At 39.4% G+C, this 20,333-nt stretch overlaps 1 pseudogene; it reads right to left on the bottom strand.

Annotated features, from left to right (window-relative positions):
- LOC122440896 overlaps window positions 1-17,971 on the bottom strand; it is a 115,136-nt pseudogene extending 97,165 nt beyond the window's left edge.
- Between the last annotated feature and the right edge of the window lie 2,362 nt (window positions 17,972-20,333).

Raw genomic sequence — 20,333 nt, 5'->3', positions numbered from 1 at the left:
TGGTTTCATTTCAAGTGTCACTTATTGATGTAATGCTTGGAGCACTGGACTGACTGAAAGGCCATGCTGGAACTTTGCAGTAATGCATGCCATGCCCAGTTTTCAGTGGAAGAGCTAATGCTACAGGTGTGGAGTATTTTCTGACTTTCATGAGGGTATGTTTTGCTAGTTAGACACTTTCTTTTTCTCATGCTTCATTGATTTCTTGGCAAAATAAGTCATAATAAAAACATACCAGTATTTTTCTATATGATCTACATTAACAGTCTTCAAAACAACTCCATATGATGGATTAACATTACTGTTCCCATTTTATCAATAAGAAAGCTGAGATACTGAGAATTTTAAAAACTTCTTGAAAAATAAATAAATAAATAAAAACTTCCTGAGGCTGCATAACAATCAGTGGCCTGAGATCTAGACTCCAGACAGTCTGGTTCCAGATGCCTTATATATGACTAGCATGTCACAATTCCTTTAGGTAGTGCTTGAAATACTTGGAACTCTTGGTTATCAATGACCACAATACAATGAAAAATCTAGTTTGAACACTAAATGACAACATATAATTTATATTTCAACTCACTTTAAAACTAGCAAAATTATGTGATCAGGAAAAAAAAAAGAGGAAAGGAAATACTGAAGTATGGATAAGACTAGAAAGTCAGAGTCTACACAGAAGCCTTAAAATCACCTAAAAATTTTAACCCATTTTGCTTAAAAGAATTACTTGATTCACACCTATAACCACAGTAATTAGAAGGACATGTTTGACATGAAAAGATGCTCAATATTATTCATTACTAGAGAAATGCAAATTAAAACTCCAATGAGATATCACCTCACACAGGTCAGAATGACCATCATCAAAAAATCTACAAACACATGGAGAAGGAAATGGCAGCCCACTCCAGTATTCTTGCCTGGAAAAGTCCATGGACAGAGGAGCCTGGCGGGCTGCAGTCCATGGGGTTACATGACTGAGTATGTGTGCACGAGGGTGGAGGGAGATGGGTTGGTAGCAATGAAATGGTAGGACTAAAAAAATAAAATAAAATAAATAGCTGCATTCCAATAAAATATTGTTTACAGAAAGAAACCAAAAAAAAAAAAAATCTACAAACAGCATTACAAACAATAAATGCTAGAGAGGATGCAGAGAAAAGGGAACCTTCCTACACTGTTGGTGAGGATGTAAATTGATACAGTCACTATTAGGAACAGTATTAAGATTCCTTAAAAGTCTAGAAATAAAACTACCATATGACCCTGCAAATCCCACTATTGGGCATATACACTGAGAAAACCACAATTCAAAAAGATAACTGTACCCTAGTGTTCACTGTAGCATTATTTACAACAGCCAGGACATGGAAGTAACCTAGATGTCCACTGACAGATGAATGGGTAAGGAAGCTGTGGTCCAAATAATCAGTGAATGTTACTCAGCTATAAAAGGAACATATTTGAATCAGTTCTAGTGAGGTGAACGAACCTAGGGCCTCTCATTCCTCTAATGAGGTTGATGAACCCGTTATATAGAGTGAATTCAGAAAAAGAAATCTCATATATTAACACATATATATAGAATCTAGAAAAATATTACTGGTGAACCTATTTGCAGAGAAAGAATGGAGATGCATATGTAGAAAACAGACTTGTACACACAGTGAGGGAAGGAGAGGGTAGGACAGAACTGCAAAAGTAGCATTAACAGGTATATACTGTTATGTGTAAAACAGACAGCTAGGGTAAAGTTGCATATCTATTTGCATAATTGAGAGGTAGGAAATTTTCCTGAATTAGAGTCACACTGAAGTAGAGTGACTGAGTCCAAAGTTTATAAGTTTTAATTGTCTAAGTTATCAGCAATTTTGGCCCTCCAAAAACTTTAATTCCATTTACACACCCATGATCAAAGACTGCTTGCCTGCTTTCTTACACCATGCATCATTGGTCTTTTTAATTTACCAAACTGAAAAGTGAAAGCAGTACCTAATTCTTCAAACTCTTATTGCATTTATTTTATTCCTGGTAAGGTTGAACATTCTTTCAGATGTTTGTTGTCAATTTATAATTTATTACTGAAGGCCAATTTCAAGGGAAGAAACACAAATTATCAAAGGTACAGGCAGAATTCTTTTTTTTTCCAGTCCTGGAAAGAAATTTCACTTGTGGGATTGTATCTTTAATAAATGAATAGGGTAAAACATCATAACTGATCCCATGAATTGTATTGCAAAAACCAGTATTGAAATGTTTCAGTGGATGACTGGGTGCAGTTCATGTGATTTGAAGAAAATATAACCTCTACATAATTTTAAATTTGAATCCAAAGTTATGGGGCTTCCCTAGTGGCTCAGACGGTAAAGAATCTGCCTGCAATGCGGGAGACCTGGGTTCGGTCCCTGAGTTGGGAAGGTCCTCTGGAGAATGGTATAGCAACCCACTCCAGTATTCTTGCCTGGAGAATCCTCAAGGACAGAGAAGCCTGGTCGGCTATAGTCCATGAGGTCGCAAAGAGTCAGACATGACTGAGCGACTAAGCACACAGCACAATCCAAAGTTAAAGATAATATTTCTGAAGTGAAATCAGCCACTAGGTATTTCCTCTTTATTTTTCTCTGAACAGTCCAAAACTCGCATATGAGTTCCAGCTCTACCTCCAAGGAGAAATATCAGTGTGGGTTCCTTACTTAACCTCTACAAAACCTGGTTTTCTAAATTGCAAAATACAATATAAATTACATGATCTTCTCCAGAGATTCAGGAAAAAGTATATTACAAAATTCAAAACACTTTCATGGGACACACTCTCAACACATTACTTATAGAAGAAATTTACTTCGACATAATATAACAAAGGCTATATATGACAAGCCCACAGCTAACATCACACTTAACAGTAAACAACTTCAAGCTTTTTCTCTAAGATCAGAAACAAGTAAGGATACCTACTCTTGTTACTTCTATACAATGCAGTACTAGAAATCTTAGAGCAGTTATTCAGGAAAAAGAAATAAAAGACATCCAAATCACAAAGGAAGAAGTAGAATTATCTCTAGATGTGGAAGACATGACATGATCTTCTATATATAAAACCCTAAACATGTCACAAAAAAAACTACTATAATAAACAAGTTCTTAAAAGCTGTAGGACCGAAAAGCAACATACAAATATTAGTTGTGTTTCTATATACTAAGAAAAAACTATTTGAAAAGGAAATTAATAAAATAATACCATTTATAATAGCATTTTAAAAAAAAAAGAATAAACTTAATCAGGATGTGAAAGACTTGCACACAGAAAACTAGAAAATACTGATGAAAAAATTTAAAAATACTCAAAACTCAAAAAATTAGTATCATTTAACTAGTAATGATTGGAACTCTTGTTCAAAACTAATTCCCTTTATTGTATGTGACTAAGCTTTTTATTTTCCTCAGTGGCTACTTTAATATTACTAACATAATTGATAACTCTAGGGAAAATATAAAATAATGATGAGTCTAAAGTTCTACAAAGAGAAAAGGAACTCATAAGAAAATTTTAATAGACTAATTATAAATTTAATTTAAAATTCTCCTTTCTAAAAACTAAAACAAAGTTGAAATATAATTAGTGTATTGCTTACTTATAGAGACAAAATAAATACATTCTAAAAACAGAGCTCAAAATAGCTTTTATTTTTGGCACCAGATAAATTAAACCATGCATTTGGAGAGGATTAGTGACAAATTTGAGGAAGTAGTCATATTGCTATGAGTATCCATACAATGTAGACCACACTTGATTCATTTCAGAGCAATGTTGGGTATCCAGGGAAACAAAAAGGTATTTTAAAAGTACCATGCACCCACTGTGTTTTAGAAGCTCACAAATATTCTCATGTTTAATCTTAATAAATATCACAAAAATTGGAAAATGCACATTAAAAAATAATCCTAGAGGTTACTCAAGCTAGTATAGCAATTAGTAGAAGAGACAGCATTCAAATCCATCTCTGAAATTATTATAGAAGGTATTATAATCAATGTGTGTTTTATATGTTGGCTTTAAAATCAAGAACATAACATATGAAAGTTACACCAACATTTCATTTAATTCTACATAGTAGACTATTGTCCTACTACCCCAATCCACAGCCCCAGTTCTGTTTCCAGACTTTCTTGTGTTAATCTCTAACCCACATAGATTGTGTGAAGCTTCAAGTTCTCTTTTGAGAAAGATGATAGTTAAAATATTTAACAACTTGCATGACTTATCACTACCCAATCATAAGTGACATCAGATGCAAATAACCAGGCCCTGTGAACATACACTTGATGGATGAATTCAGTATTGCTCCAAGGCACTTTGGTCCTGGCTTTTCCTAGTTGATGCATACTTCTCATTTCAGCTCTTCTGTTTAAGTACCAAGCTATGCCATATAGATAAACCAAGGAGAGTGAATGTGTGGGCCAAACAAATAGGATTGGCAGGTTTAAAATAGCACTTTAAAGTACTAAGAAGTTAGACAATTTTCTTGATCTGTATCCCTAATTTAGAAAATTGTTAACAAAAGTAGGCACTCAGTTGAGAAACTAAAATGGAAACAGATTATGATTTAAAATATCTTAAAGTGGGCTCAACTAAAAATATCTAAATAGAACTCTGCCTGGCAAAGAGAAATATATTTATTTTCAATACAGGTTTAAGTGACCAATGGTGGCATATTTAAAGAAAGACCAAAGATCAGCCTACTTTGAAGTAAATGTTGAAATTAGGGGTAAATAAATTCTTCAGAAAGAAAAAGAAATCTTACCAAAAGTAGTAAAGTTGTGATTTTTATACTCAGAATATAGGAACTGAAATGTGTTTAGGCAAACTGTGTTCTGTATATCAGGTGTTTTTCATGTGCTATTTATGTAATTCTCCTAATAACACAATATTAAGGGAAATCCTAGTCTCCATTTTACAAGTCAAGAAACTAAAGTCCTGGGACTCTAAATAACTTTGCTAGAATTATTAAATGGCAGAGATAGTGAAACGAAGAAGACACTCAGGCTCCTGAGAATGGGAGCTTTTCTGTCAGCCTCCATGACCTTCCAGAGTTCCAAAGGGCATGTTCAAACAGATGCTTATCGGGGAAGGAAGGGGATACAGAGGTAACAGAGAAGTCAGGAAACAATAGTGCAGCCTTGGCCCAGGATCCTGCTTCTGCCTCAAGGGACACACATAACAGTATCCTTTTGAGCTCTTTATGTGTTAGCACATAAAGTTAAAGTGTTAAAGTGTTAGCAGTTCCGTTGAGTCCGGCTCTTGTGACCCCATGGACTGGAGCTCACCAGGCTCCTGTGTCCATGGGGTTCTTCAGACTGGAATACTGGAGTGAATAGCCATTCCCTTCTCCAAGGGATCTTCCCAACCCAGGGACTGAACCCATGTCTCTTATGTCTCCTGCGTTGATAGGTGAATTCTTCACCATCTGAGCCACCAGGGAAGCCCCCGCCCCCAATAAATAGAAGATGAGGCAGTTCTCATTCCAGAGAGGTGGTCATGGTTTTACATCCTTGAGAACCAGAGAAGCTTTATCTGGAGACTACCTGTGGACAGATAATAGGAGCACAGGCTCTGCATGCATTCTAACCTTATCCAGCAACCTCACCTTTGACCCACTGCTATTAAACTCCTCATCAAATCCTCCCAGGCTGGGACATAGTTTTTCAGGGTAGGCACCTGCTGTGTCACCCTTTGCCTGACAAGGCAATAAAAGTATGCTTTTCTACTTCACCAAAACCTCTGTCTCTGAGATTTGATTTGGTACCAAAGCACAGAGGTCAAGTTTTCAGCATCAGTAGGACATGATTTTTCCTTCTGCAGCTGAATTTCTAGAAGTGTGTCTGGACACTTTTCACAATCCAGTGGAATGGAAAGAAAGAACAATTACTGCTAGAGGATATACATGTGGATATATCTAATATCTGAGGGCTTCACCTGGCTAAAACTGAATCCCAAGATAGTAAACACAGAAATATACTCACCTGTAGAAAAAAACTTCCTGTTAAATTATGTAATTAATAACTGAACTTACCTCTTTAGGATCCAAAGGATCCTTCTTCTCTTACCCATCCCAGTAGGTTATTGAAATTGCTGACACTCTTGACTTGTCACTATAAAATCACCTATTTATATGTTGAAACACTCATTAACACTGTCTCTGTGTTTCAGAAAATCATGGTATCTGTGGGAAATTCAGTGTTTTGCAGTAGGCGGTCAAACAAATATTCAGTGCCGCCTACCCAGAGCAAACTGGCAAAGTCCTATAGAAAAGATTCATCACTGTCCTGTTCCTCTTTTCAAGTTTTTCTTTAAGTCACAGATCTCTAGTAACTACAAATATTATCAGCATCTTGAGCAAAGGCCTTACACCAGAACTTTGGATTCTTTCTCTCTGAGCATAAAAACTCATGAGTTCAGTCAACAGCCTTACAGAATGTTACACCCTGAAATAGTTCTGGAATATTTTGGAGAGTAATGTTGTTGCCAGGGGGTACTGATAATAAGCTGTGCATTAAGAAGGCAGGCAGCATATTCTAACTGTTCTATGACTGGTATGGCTAGAGCATGTCTTTCCTAAAGGAAGCTTTAACTCCAAGTGAAGCAACAGTCTATTTGTCACTTGCATCTATCTGCTACACATCCAAACTGTTTCTAGTTTGGCCTTCTCAAAGCAAATCACCTTTTGCAAACTGAAATACTAGAATGCTTTTCAGTCTCTAACTGTACTTCTTCTAAGTATTTGATGTTATTTGTCCAATTCCCTTCTGTGCTGCTGAAGCTGGGTGACTGAGCCAGATGCCGAGTCAGTGAATGACCGACCTTGGGTTTTGCAATCAAGGTCTGAAGTAAGGAGGCAGTTATCACTTGATAAGAGCTGGAATGTCAGGAACAATGTGATAAGCAAAGAGTGGAGATGTAAGAATGAGCTTCAACTCCTGGGCAAGGTCTAACTTTGAAGACCAGGGAAAGAAAGTGAAAGATCACAAAGTCAAGAATTTAGTAATACAGAAAACAAATGAAAGCAAAATAGGTTCAGAAATAGCTAATACTAGTGCTGTGTAATCTCTCCCCAAACTGACTGAACTCAGCAACCCTTCTTTTGGAATTCCTAGGTGATTTCAGCTGAAAAAAAAAATCCTAACTCTTGGAATAAGTTTCAGAGCTTTCAAGCCTTTCCTTGGAGGTAAAGCGAGATATGTGTCAAGTTTTTGAAATCTCTTTAAAGTTATCATGATTGCCTTCCAGACATTCCTCTTTTCAGAACTTGAGATTGGCTTTGGTGCTGATGGGGCCCAAATATACTATCTTCACTGTGTATTCTGATTCCCATCATGGGTTCAGTTCAGTCGCTCAGTTGTGTCTGACTCTTTGCAACCCCATGGACTGCAGCAGGCCAGGCCTCCCTGTCCATCACCAGCTCCTGGAGTTTACTCAAACTCTTGTCCATTGAGTTGGTGATGTTACTGGAGATGAATTCACTAGTGTGGAAACACAAGACCACTAGCATTCCAACAGAGATTCTATGGCACCAGAAAGGTGATACAGGCCTCGTAGAGTGTACTCATGATGTGGTTTGGTCTCTATGAAGCATTCACTGTTTCTCCCGATGGATCAGATGATATCCTTCATGGACGTAGAGGATGTGCACAGCCTGGGCCCTGTGAATTCGGGGGTTTATCTTTCTCCAAGCACCCAGCGGCTTTCAAATCCACCACAGTGTAAAAGGTCAGGATCAAATATCAACCACATGGGATGTTCAAATCACACATCCACTCTGTCTCTCCTTTTACACACGCTTGATTTAGAGATGAGGATTTAGTAACTAATGGACCAACCTAAGACAAGTCTTGGGCCCATTTACTCACAAGTTGACAACAGACTCCACTGCTGGTGCTATTTGCGGTCATAATAACCCCTTATTGGAGAAGGAAATGGCAGCCCACTCCAGTATTCTTGCCTGAAGAATTCCATGGTTGGAGGAGCATGGCAGGCTACAGTCCATGGGGTCACAAAGAGTCAGACATGATAGTGACTATCACTAACCCCTTACAGGTACTAGCTTCATAATCACTAAGGTTTTCACCAATTTCACAAATTGTGGAGTAGACTGATTTCTATTAATAGAATTAGAAATCTCGAGGACAAAAAAGGATCAGGGCAGCCATTTGCCCATTGAAGCTACAATCTGAAAGCCAGAGGGCCTCTCCTCCATCTTCTGAGGAGATTCTCATCTCTTGAAGGGCAGACTGTGCTAAAAATCAGCCCAAGATACCACCATAATCAGAACAGAATTGCAAAGGAGGCTGAATGCACAGTGCACTGAATGTACAGTCATTTGTCAAATTCAGATTCTTAACAGAGAAAGAGTAGCACTAAGAAATCTAAGTTAGGGATATTTGTTAGATGAACCTGAGAATCTTGACCCTCCAGATTTTTATCTGAATCTTTTGCATTTGTAGAAATAGCTTCACCTTGTCCAGTAATCAGCAACTTCTTGAGTGGAAATTGTACAATGACTTCAGAGGAGGCAGATGCCTCTTACAAAAATACCTGGTCTCGTCTAGATTTTCCCCAGTTGCCCACATTACATTCAGGCAATATTGTCATGCCTTAGCACTGCTGAAGTGGTAATGTAAGTCTCTTCTCCAATTAAAAAAAAAAAAAAAAAACCTGACATGCCAAAAAGTGTCCATATTTGGCTAAGTTGTACTGTCAGGAAGCAAGTATACACATACATAAGTGGATCTAGAGAGGCAGACTGGAAGATGAAGTAGCATATGAGATTCAATGAAGAAGAATTTTTTACCATGAGTTCGTGCATGTGCCCATGCTAAGTTGCTTCAGTCAAGTCTGATTCTTTGCGACTCTATGGGACTGTGGCCCGTCAGGCTCCCTGGCCCATGGGATTCTCCAGGCAAGCATACTGGAGTGGGTTGCCATGCCCTCCTCCAGGGGCTCTTTCCAACCCAGGGATTGAACCCATGTCTCTTGTATATTCTGCACTGACAGGGGTGTTCTTTACCACTAGTGTCACCTGGGCACCCCACCTACTCAGAAATTGCTCTGCAGTGTTCTGACAACACCCGGAGCAAGTTCTAATTGTCTGCTGGCTTGACTCCTTGGAACAGTACAAAACAAAGACCTTCAGGAAATAAGTGGAGATACTGGACTTCCTTGGTACAGATGTGAGAAACAAGGTCAAAAGAATGGGAGGTAGCAATATAAGACTTGATCACTATGTGAATTTGTAGGAGATAAAGTCTCTGATTTTATCTTTCCACATTTGTAAATGAAATCTACAGAAGTAAACTATAAACTCCTTGACAGCAGATCTATGTTTTCGTTCACTATCATATCTCCTACTTCTTACAAAATAGCACAAACATGCGTTGATTAAGCAGATGAAGAAATAGGATTACCATTAGAAGTCAACTGACACAATGTACAAAAGGGAAAACAAAGTCTGGCACATAAAACAGCTCACTACATCGAAGGTCATCCTTCACTGTCTCATAATCTCTCTCCATTTCACCCTCTGTAAAGAGAACCACATGCTCTGCCCTGTTTGGAACCATTATTATCTTCTGCCTTGTCTGTTAGAATGACTTTTTATCTATTAATCCCTGCTCCTCTGCCAATGTCTACAGGACTGTCTGCTGGGATAAGCTTTCTCAATCTCAGATCTAATCATGCTAGTACTTGCTTTCCACTTACTTTAATACAAAGCCAAAATACTTCGTCTGGAATCAGTGCCCTTTATTGATACAGAAGAAACTGTGTGGGCTAAGAGGGGGCAAATGCCTGGGGCATGGCCACTCATCAGTAAACTCTGGATAAATTTAATGTCTTAAATTCATTCCCTTATCTGTACAAATTGTACACTACAGCACATAACACAAGAGGTGTCACAGTGAAGAATAAGAGGGTTAAAATATGGGAAGAACCCAGGAAGGACAGGCGTCAGATTAGCTTTAAATATACATGTATTCTTCTCTCTAGTTATACCTTCTGTCATTTCTCTTCAACTCAATATGAGAATCACTCTAAGTATTTTGTTTGGGAGATGAAGCTGCCTAAGACAATCTAATTAAAACCTACAAAATGATTGTTTCTTTGCATTGCTCATGTTGCCCTTTTCCTCTAGAATATATCAAATTCCTTCTTTACCCATAAAATTCTTCTGTTGTGTCTTAGATCATTCCCGAGCTGCCCCATGAAAAAGTAGTATTTCCTTTTCCTTATTCTACAAAACATACTGGTTAATTGTGCTACAACTTTGAGACTACCATAAAGTAATTGCACATGCTATTGCCACTCAACAGACTATGTACTCTTTGAGACACTAATTTAGTTATTTCTATATTCCTCCCATACCTTAGCAGATTCTGGCTCACATGCTCATGCCTGGTAGATATATGAATGTGATTGAGTGAATGAATAAAAAAAAAAAAAGGTCAAATTTCATCACTTTAGAATAAAAGGTTTTAAATATTTAATGAAAAAGATCAGTTTGGTCAAAACTTATGGGTAAACTACCAAGTATCCTTTATAATCTAATAAAAGGAAATCAGTACCATGAAATGAGAGAGCATCATATCAGAAGATATGGTATGAATAAATTGTTATCTAGACATTGATGAAGTTCTTCCCAAAATCTTCATGAAAATTTTAGCATTATGCAGAAAGGAAGAAAAGTACAAATGTTAGAAGTGAAGGAAACAATCGTTAACTATGAAGCTTTAAATTGGTTTATTTTTAATATTTATGTTTACCACTTTTTAAAAAGAGTTACTCTTTTTTGTTAACTCACTGACTCACATCCAGTCCAGAAAAAATAAAGAGGAAAAATAAGAATACTAGATGTAGAACATATCAACTGATGTGATATACATCATTATCCCTTAAAGTTTTACTGCCACATGCTTAGCAAGCTTTCTCAAAATTTGAGAGTTTTTAAAAGAATTCTTTTTAAAAAAATGCTTCAGTTGGCAGTGAAATAAATTCACTTCTTGAATTATTATGTGGGGTCATCAATGCAAAGAAAGTACATGATAAAAAAAGGTACTTCAAAGATTCAGTTAAAGGTGTGCTTATTAAAAGTTATACAAAGGATTCTGACAGAGAAACTGAGTGGTCCTCCTCAGATCAATGCAAGATAAAGAATTTTCCACATGTAAAGAAAACTTCAGTTCAAAGCAAAGTAAGCAGACTGCAAGTACATAGAGCATTACCTATTTAACAAAATATACAAACAGAGCCTTTCAGATCATTTAGATGGTGTTAACTGCTACAAATCTGGACAATTTGTAAAATAGACTATAATTGGACTCTGCACAGCACTTTAAGGAAATAGGCTAAATGTAATATATTTTAAGTGTTAGTAATTAAGAAGAGAAGTATAAAAATATTAAATATTCTAAACTTGCATTCCATAGTCACATAGAAAAAAACACACATGAATTAAATAAAAAATACAGAAATAATATATTTTCTTTTTTAATCCTTTCTAATTTTAGAAGTAATAACTGTACTGGTTTCAATAAAAATATTAGTGCAAAAGTAAATTCTGTGTATTAGACTACTAATTAGACAGTACTACTAATTAGACTACTAATTAGACTGTATTAGACAGAAGAACTATACAAGAAAGGTCTTAATGAACCAGATAATCACAATGGTGTGATCACTCACCTAGAGCCGGACAATGTGAAGTAGTGAGCCTTAGGAAGCATTACTATGAACAAAGCAAGAGGAGGTGGCAACATTCTAGCTGAGCTATTTCAAATCCTAAAAGATAATGCTGTTAAAGTGCTGCACTCAACATGTCAGCAAAGTTGAAAAATCCAACAGTGAGCACAGGACCGGAAAAGATGCTTTCATTCCAATCCCAAAGAAGGGCAATGCCAAAAAATCTTCAGTTTTTATGTGCTAAGTCACTTCAGTCGTGTCTGACTCTTTGTGACCTGGACTCATCTGTCAAGGAATTCTCCAGGCAGTAATACTGGAGTGGGCTGCCATGCCCTTCTCCATGGGATGCTCCTGAAACAGGGATTGAATCCACATCTCCTGTGGCTCCGGCACTGCAGGCAAATTCTTTACTGCTGAGCCACCATGGAAGCCGAAAAATGTTCAATCTACTATGCAATTGTGCTCATTTCACATGCTAGCAAAGTTATGCTCAGAATCCTTTATGCTTGGCTTCAGCACTACATGACTGAGAAATTCCAGATGTACAAGCTGGGTTTCAAAGAGGCAGAAGAACCAGAGATCAAATTGCCAATATTCGTTGTACTATGAAAAACCAAAGGAGTTCCAGAAAATCATCTACTTCTGCTTCATTGACTACACGAAAGCCTTTGACTGTGTGAATCAAAACGAACTGTGGAAAATTCTTAAAGAGATGGGAATACCAGACCACCTTATTTGCCTCCTGAAAAACCTGCGTGCAGGTCAAGCAGCAACTCTTTGAACCAGACGTGAAACAACAGACTGGTTCAAAATTGGGAAAGGAGTAAAACAAGGCTGTATATTCCCATCCTGCTTATTTAACTTTTATATGCAGAGTACATCATGTGCAATGCTAGGCCAGATGAATCATAAGCTGAATCAAGATTGCCAGAAGAAATATTAACAACTTCAGATATACAGATGATACCACTCTAATGGCAGAAAGTGAAGAGAAACTAAAGAACCTCTTGATGAAGGTGAAGAGCAAAGAGAAAAAGCTGGCTTGAAATTCAACATTAAAAAACTAAGATCATGGCATCTGGTCCCATCATTTCATAGCAAACGGGAAGGGAAAAAGTAGAAGCAGTGGCAGATTTAATTTTCTTGGGCTCCCAAATTAACGCAGTGACTGCAACCATGAAATTAAAAGACACTTGCTCCTTGGAAGAATAGCTATGACAGACCTAGGTAGTGCATTAAAAAGCATAGATATCATTTTGCCAACAAAGCTATGGTTTCTCCAGTAGACATGTATGGATGTGAGAGTTGGACTATAAAGAAGCCTGAGCTCTTTCAAACTGTGGTTCTGGAGAAGACTCTTGAGAGTCCCTTGGAGACTGGAAGGAAATCAAACTAGTCAGTTCTAAAGAATCTTATCAACCGTGAATATTCATTGGAAGGACTACTGCTGAACCTGAAATTCCAATACTTTGGCCACCAAATGCAAAGAGCCTACTCATTGGAAAGGGCCCTAACACTGGGAAAGACTGAAAGCAGAAGGAGAAGGGGGTGGCAGAAAATGAAATGGTTAGCTAGTACCACCAGCTCCATGGACTTGAATCCGAGCAAACTCCAGAAGATAGTGGAAGACAGAGAAGCCTGGTGTGCTTCATTCTATGGGGTTGAGAAGAATTGGACACAACTTAGTGACTGAACAACAAGTTAGTGTATTATCCTGTGCTTTCAAATAATGTAATTGTGGTTTTAATTAGGACTCTTTCAACATATTACAGGGGTTGCCCTTTCTGTTATTATTTTAGGAGTGTTGACTACTCTATGCAGATGTAGACCTCTATAATCCTACCAGTCTCAGCTATCAGATTTCCCTTATACATGGTGTTTTGTCCTATTTCATGAGCTAAGATAAAATAAGAATAAAAGCCCTTAATTTCCACTGAGCTCCATATTACAACTGTGCATACAGATTTTCAAGTGTGCATACTTCTTTCCTGACTGACATTCAATGATCAATTTTTCCTATAAATCTACTGCTTAGCAAATCCATTAGCCACAGACATTTACACTCCTTCCTCTTTTATTTCCTGTGTGAACTAATCTCAATCATTTCCTTCAGATCATAAGCCTTTTGGGGAAGGTACATAATTTCTTTGCTTCAAAGCTGTTAAGGCCCAGATACACCTGCAGCTTCACACACAACAAATGACTTAGATCAACATTTGAAGTATGATTTTAAAGCTAGTAAGATGTGAGACCTGCATGCTGAAATACAGTCTAATCTAAAGCAGGTGACCTGAACTCTGGAATGGATATTGTGTACCTGGCTTTTCTAAATGTGCAAATCAAACTACCTGGGCTACTCAAATATTTTCAGAAAAGTATCATCTGCCAAAGTAAAAATGATAAACTGATCCATTTTAAATACAGAGTCTATCTATCATACTTCATGATCTTACCTATTTTGAGTCCTGTGAGGAGCCTGGTGTTTGTGCATCAGTCATATGATAAGGGTCATATACTTATTAACTATAGAATTCTCAGCAGTGGGTACCCATTCTCACTAAACTCTCTCATAGTCATGAAACTGTGTGCTGGAATCCCTAAGACATTCTAGCCTCCTGTGAGAAACTGTGGAGACACAAAATCAAATCCAGTCTTCCACAGATCTCTGCCCAACCTATATTTAAACTGTAACTCTGGACAGTTGAGAGAACTGGGCTTCTACAGGGTTTCCCCGGGATAGTTAATCCTTGCAGACTCTTCCCTTCCAGTATACCCCTCTCCAGAGACAGAGCTACCGTAAGTCTTTTGGGTCTTCCACACACTAATAGGGATGTTTAAATCAAACTGGTCCACCTGAGTTCCTTAAAGATATATGCTTCTGTCTCAGCTATAAAGAATTTGGGGAGATATACCCAAGTTCACAAACATGAAACTGTAGGGTACAAATGACTCAATAGTATCTCACAATGTACCTTTACTTCCCTGAGCCTACCAAACTAAAGTACTCACAGACTGGGGTAGTGTAACATGGTGGCATAGGAAGAGCCTGAATTTACCTCCTCCCATGGACACATCAAATATACAACTACATATGGATCATTTCCCTCCGAAAAAAAAACAAAAACAAAACAAAACTGAGAACTAGATGAATACAACAAAGAATTTAAAAACATATGAAGAGGGCTAGGAGGAACAGAAAATACTCTCACCAAAAACTCCCAGTCCCAGTATTGTGTCTCACAGTAGGAAGGGATCTCACCAAATGGGTGCTTTTCCTAGAAGAAAGAGGGATTGGGGACTCACATCATGAACCCTGGCCCGTAGGATCTACACTGAAGAGACAAACTCTCAAAATGGCAAATTTAGAAAACCAACAGGACTGATGTCCAACAACTGATGTTCAAAGTGCCATAGGAAACTGCAACTCCTTCAAGGGGTGAATGTGGTCTCACTCATGCCAAAACCAAGAAAATCACAGCAATATGAAAAGTGCCAAGACTATGTAGGAAAGGAAGTCATTTGCAAATCTAAAAGCATTGGCTAGAGAGGAAAGCACTAGTGAAAATGCTCATCCATGCTCCTCATAGACTGAGGGATTGTCACACTTCACCATCACCATTCCCCTCTAACCTGCTAGCAAAGGAGGGTGAGCTCAAACTCAAGGACAAGTGATTGCAGCACCATGCGGCCACCCTGCTGATGCCAGAAAGCTCTCGTAGTTGCAGCACTCCCCTGTTCCCTGGCTGGGGCCAGTGGGCACAAACAGTCATGGCATTCTCTTGTTCCCTAGCTGCTGTCTGCAAGTACGAGCAGTGTGACAATACTCTGCTCACTGACTGGGGCTGGGAATCATTAGAAGTCACAGCACTATTCCTCTCCCAGCCTCAAGCAGAGATGACCTTCCTCTACCCCCTGACAAGGACTGGTGGCTGCAGGCAGTCTCACATTCTCCCACTCCCCGCCTTAAGCTGATTCACAGACAAGGACAAGGCACTCTCCTCTTCCCTGTCTGGAGCCCACAGGCACAAATCATATTCCTTTTGTCTTTCTGAAGCAAGAAGGTAAGCCCTTCCCATAAGGCCCAGGCTGCCTAGCTAAAGCCAGCAGGCATGCTCTGTACACAAAAGGGTATCACTTGATCACTCAGCACTGGTGCTCAAGGGTGCTGCTGTTCCTAAGTTCTGCGGGACTTTAACAATCAGAAAGAATTCTTCACGGGCCACTACTCCCAGCACACTGCAGGCAGCAGACTGAAACATAACCCCAATCTTCCAGTGATAAACGCTTATTTATTTGGTCTGGAGTTTCATCAGGAGGGTCAGACTTCAGACTTCTCACACATCTAGAGGCTAAAGAGGCAGTCCTGGGGAAACATCCTCTGTGAGCACCCCCTCAGCCTACTACAGCTTGACAAAGATTCCCCCAAAAGAAGACTGCACATTCATCAAAAACCTGAGTTTTGGCAAATGTCACCCAGGACACCTCCAGATCTCCTGGTCTGGAGGACAGAAGGGATTAACATTGTAACCCCATAGTACACCATATATTTAAAATACATTAAAAGCTGCCATCTGAAGATCTAGCTTTCAATTAGCCTGAAATTATATGCTAAATGAGATTCCTTCCTTGGAACACTGACAGATCTTGGCACACTCTCAACCACAGAGGTATGTCAAGAGTAAATCAAGTAGTATAGATGGGTAAAAACACATCTCAATAAATTTAATGAGACTGAAACCACTTCCAATTATAACAGTATGAAACCAGAAATTACAAAAAGAAAATTGGAAAAAAAAATGCAAACACATGGATACTAAACAACATGCTACTAAAGAATCAATCAGTCAATGAATAAATCAAAGAGGAAATCAAAGAAATACACCTTAACACAATGAAAAAATGGAAACACAAAATTCTAAAATATATTAAACACACCAAAAGCAATTCAAAGATGAAAGTTCACAGGCCTACCTCAAAAAGCAAGACAAATTTCAGATATACCTTTCAAATCTACACCTCACAAAACTAAAAAAAGAAGTACAAAACTCAAAATTAGCAGAAGGAAGGAAAAACAAAGATCAGAGCAGAAATAAGTGAAATAGAGACCAAAAAAAATCAATGAAACTAAGGGATAAATCTTTAGCTAGATTCATCAAGAAAAGAAGAAAGGAGGGTGGTCCAAAGATGGTGGAGGAATAGGATGGGAAGACTGCTTTCTCCCCCACAAATTCATCAAAAGATCATTTGAATGCTGAGCAAATTCTACAAAACTTCTGAACACTGGTGGAGGCACCCAGTAAGGCAGTCCATTCTCTTTGAAAGGAGGTGAGACAAAATATAAGACAAAAAGAGAGACAAAAGAGTTAGAGATGGAGACCCATCCTGGGGATGGGGTCATGGAGGAGAAGTTGCCACACACTAGGAAACCCTCACACAGGCAGGTCTGTGGGGAGTTTTGGACTCTCAGAGGGCAACATAACCAGGAGAAAAGATAAAACCCACAGAATACGCACCTAACCACAACTGCCAATGGAGAAGTAGCCCAGATGCTCCGGTCACCTCCAGCAAGTGGGTGCTGGGCAGGGAGGCATGGGTGGCATCATCCATGCTTAGGGTAAGGACCAGGCCTGAATGCCCAGAGGACGATCTGAGGGAGCTAATGTGAGAGAGCAACCCAAACTGAGAGATAACCAGAGAGAAAAAAGAGAGAGAGAGAGAGAGAGAGTGAACTTTACCATGAAAGGCTCTAACACGCAGATTGGCCCACTTACAGAACAAAGGATTGAGCAAATATCAAAGGGGAGCTAGCCGGCTGCATTCAGGCCTCTCCCTCCTGAACCTCACCCCTCACCTCACATCCCCCCACTCCACACCCCCTACCCCGCCCCCCCAGCCCCAGGCAGAGAAACAGGCCAACAGCCAGAGCTGGAAGGCAAGAGGCTGCTGCAATCTTGGTCCCAGAGAGGCATCTTCCATCAAACTGTGAGCAGGCTACCAGTTGCTAACCACATCTTCCTGGGATCCTGGATGGTTGACGTCTGCCAGGGGGGTTGCAGCCTGAGATCAGCTCCCCAGAGGAGACACATGGCATACCTGAGCCGGTGCTCTCTCTGCACACCGAGGAAACCCAGCGGCCCAGACCAGGGAGGTGACCAAGACACACGGCCTTCCTGGGACAGTGCACTCGCCAAGCATCTGATCATCTGAGCTGCTCGAACCTGGGAAGGGCACAAAATGCATGCCAAACCGGTTCTGTGCCCTTGCAGAATGCCCGAGAATCTGAGAGGCTTAGACCTGGGAAGTTCACTAAATGTAGGGCTCACTTCAGACAGTGCCCTTGCAAAGCACCCTGGAGCCTGAGCAGTGTAGACCCGGAAAGCACATGCCACTGTGAGTTGGGGCAAACCCAGTGTGGTCCATGCACTGCGAGCACTCCCCACACACGCCAGTGGTATTTGTTTGCAGTGTCCCTCCCTCCCCACAACACAACTGAACAAGAGAGCCTAAATAGGTGACCACCTTCACCCCTTTTTGCCAGGGTGGAAATTAGACCCTGAAGAGACTTGCAAACAGAGGAAGCCAAAATAAACAAAGAAGAGGGAACCACTGCAAATGTGACAGACACAACAGATTAAAATCCTGTAGTTAACATTGACTATGCACTGATGGGGGCCTACAGACCTTGAGAACAGGTACAAGCTAGAAGGAAAAACTATCTGAAATTGAACTGACCCCACACTGCCAACAGCTCCAGAGAAATTCCTAGGTATATTTTTACTATTATCACGTTTTAAAAGAATTTACATCCTTTACTATTCTTTTAATTTTCATTTTTATAACCTACTACCTTAAAAAAAGACAATATTTTTAAAGCAAATTTCAGGTATATTAATTTTTGTGATTGATTTTGTTTTGTATTTTTACATTGTATTTTTGAGAGTCAAACTCTATTCTAGATTTTTAATCTTTGTTTTTTGGTAATTGTTATCAATTTTGCACCTTTAGAATCTAATCTTCAGTATCCATTTTCACTTAGGGATGTGATTACTAGTTTGATTGCTCTCTCTCCTCTTGACACTCCCTTTTCTCCCCCAGGTCACCTCTGTCTCCTTCCTCCCACTTCTCTTCTCTACTTAACTCTGTGAATCTCTCTGGGTGTTCCATGCTGTGGAGAACACTTATGGAAGTGATTACTGCCTAGGCTGCTTTCTCCCCTTTTGACTCCCCCTCTTCTCCTCCTGGTCACCTCTATCTCCCTCCTCCCTCTTCTCATCTCTATGAAACTCTGTGAATTTCCCTGGGTGTTCCAGACTGTGGAGAGGACTTAGGGAATTGATTTCTGGCTATATTGCTCTTTCCCCTTTTGACTCCTCCCTCTTCTCCTGTTGGTCACCCATATCCCCTTCATCCCTCTTCTCTTCTCTGTGTAACTCTGTGAATCTCTCTGGGTGTCCCTCACTGTGGAGAATTATTTCACCACTAACCTAGATGTTTTTTCATCTGTGCTGTATGGATGGAGAAGTCTTGAGGCTACTGTAAGAGGACTGAAAGCCAGAGGCAGGAGGCTTAACTCCAAAACTTGAGATCATCAGAGAACTCCTGATTCCAGGGAACATTAATTGACAAAAGCTCACCCACAAGCCTCCATACCTACACTGAAACCAAGCTCCACTCAAGAAGCAACAAGTTCCAGTGCAGGACATACCACACTAATTCTCCAGCAAAGCAGGAACATAGCCCTGAGAACTGAAAGACAGGCTGCCCAAAGCCATGCCAAACCTATAAACACCCCCCAACTCACTACTGGACACTTCACTGCACTCCAGAGAGTGCATCCAGCTCCACCCACCAGAACAGAGGCAAGCTCACCTAACCAGGAAACCTTGACAAGCCACTAATCCAACCCCACCCACAGGGAGCCACAATAAAGAGGAACCACAAACTTCCAGACTACAGAAAGGGCACTGCAAACACAGCAATCTAGACAAAATGAAAAGGCAGAGAAATATTCAGCAGGTAAAGGAACATGATATATATCCACCAAACCAAACAAAAGAGGAGGAGATACAGAGTCTACCTGAAAAAGAATTCAGTATAATGATAGTACAGATGATCAAAAATCTTGAAAACAGAATGGAGTTACAGATAAATAGACTAGAGACAAGGATTGAGAAGATGCACAAAATGTTTAACAAGGACCTAGAAGAAATGAAGAAGAGTCAAAAAGCACTCTTGAGGGAACCAACAGTAGAATAACTGTTAGCAGGAAATAGGATAAGTGAGGTGGAAGATAGAATAGTGGAAATAAATGAAGCAGAGAGAAAAAAAGACTTAAAAGAAGTGAGGACAACCTCAGAGACATCTGGCACAATGTTAAACACCCCAACATTCAAACCTTAGGTGTCCCAGAAGAAGAAAACAAAAAGAAAGGGAAAGAGAAAATACTTGAGGAGATAACAGTTGAAAAATTCCCTAAAATGGGGAAGGAAAGAGCCACCCAATTTCAAGAAACCCAGGGAGTCCAAAAAAGGATAAACCCAAGGCAAATCACCCCAAGAAACACATTAATAAAACTAATGAAGATCAAACACAAAGAGCAAAT

This window comes from Cervus canadensis, chromosome 4, assembly GCF_019320065.1.
Source record: "Cervus canadensis isolate Bull #8, Minnesota chromosome 4, ASM1932006v1, whole genome shotgun sequence".
Classification (NCBI taxonomy): Eukaryota; Metazoa; Chordata; class Mammalia; order Artiodactyla; family Cervidae; genus Cervus; species Cervus canadensis.
Note: the sequence above shows the minus strand (reverse complement) of the source record. Positions and strands in the feature narration are given on the sequence as shown.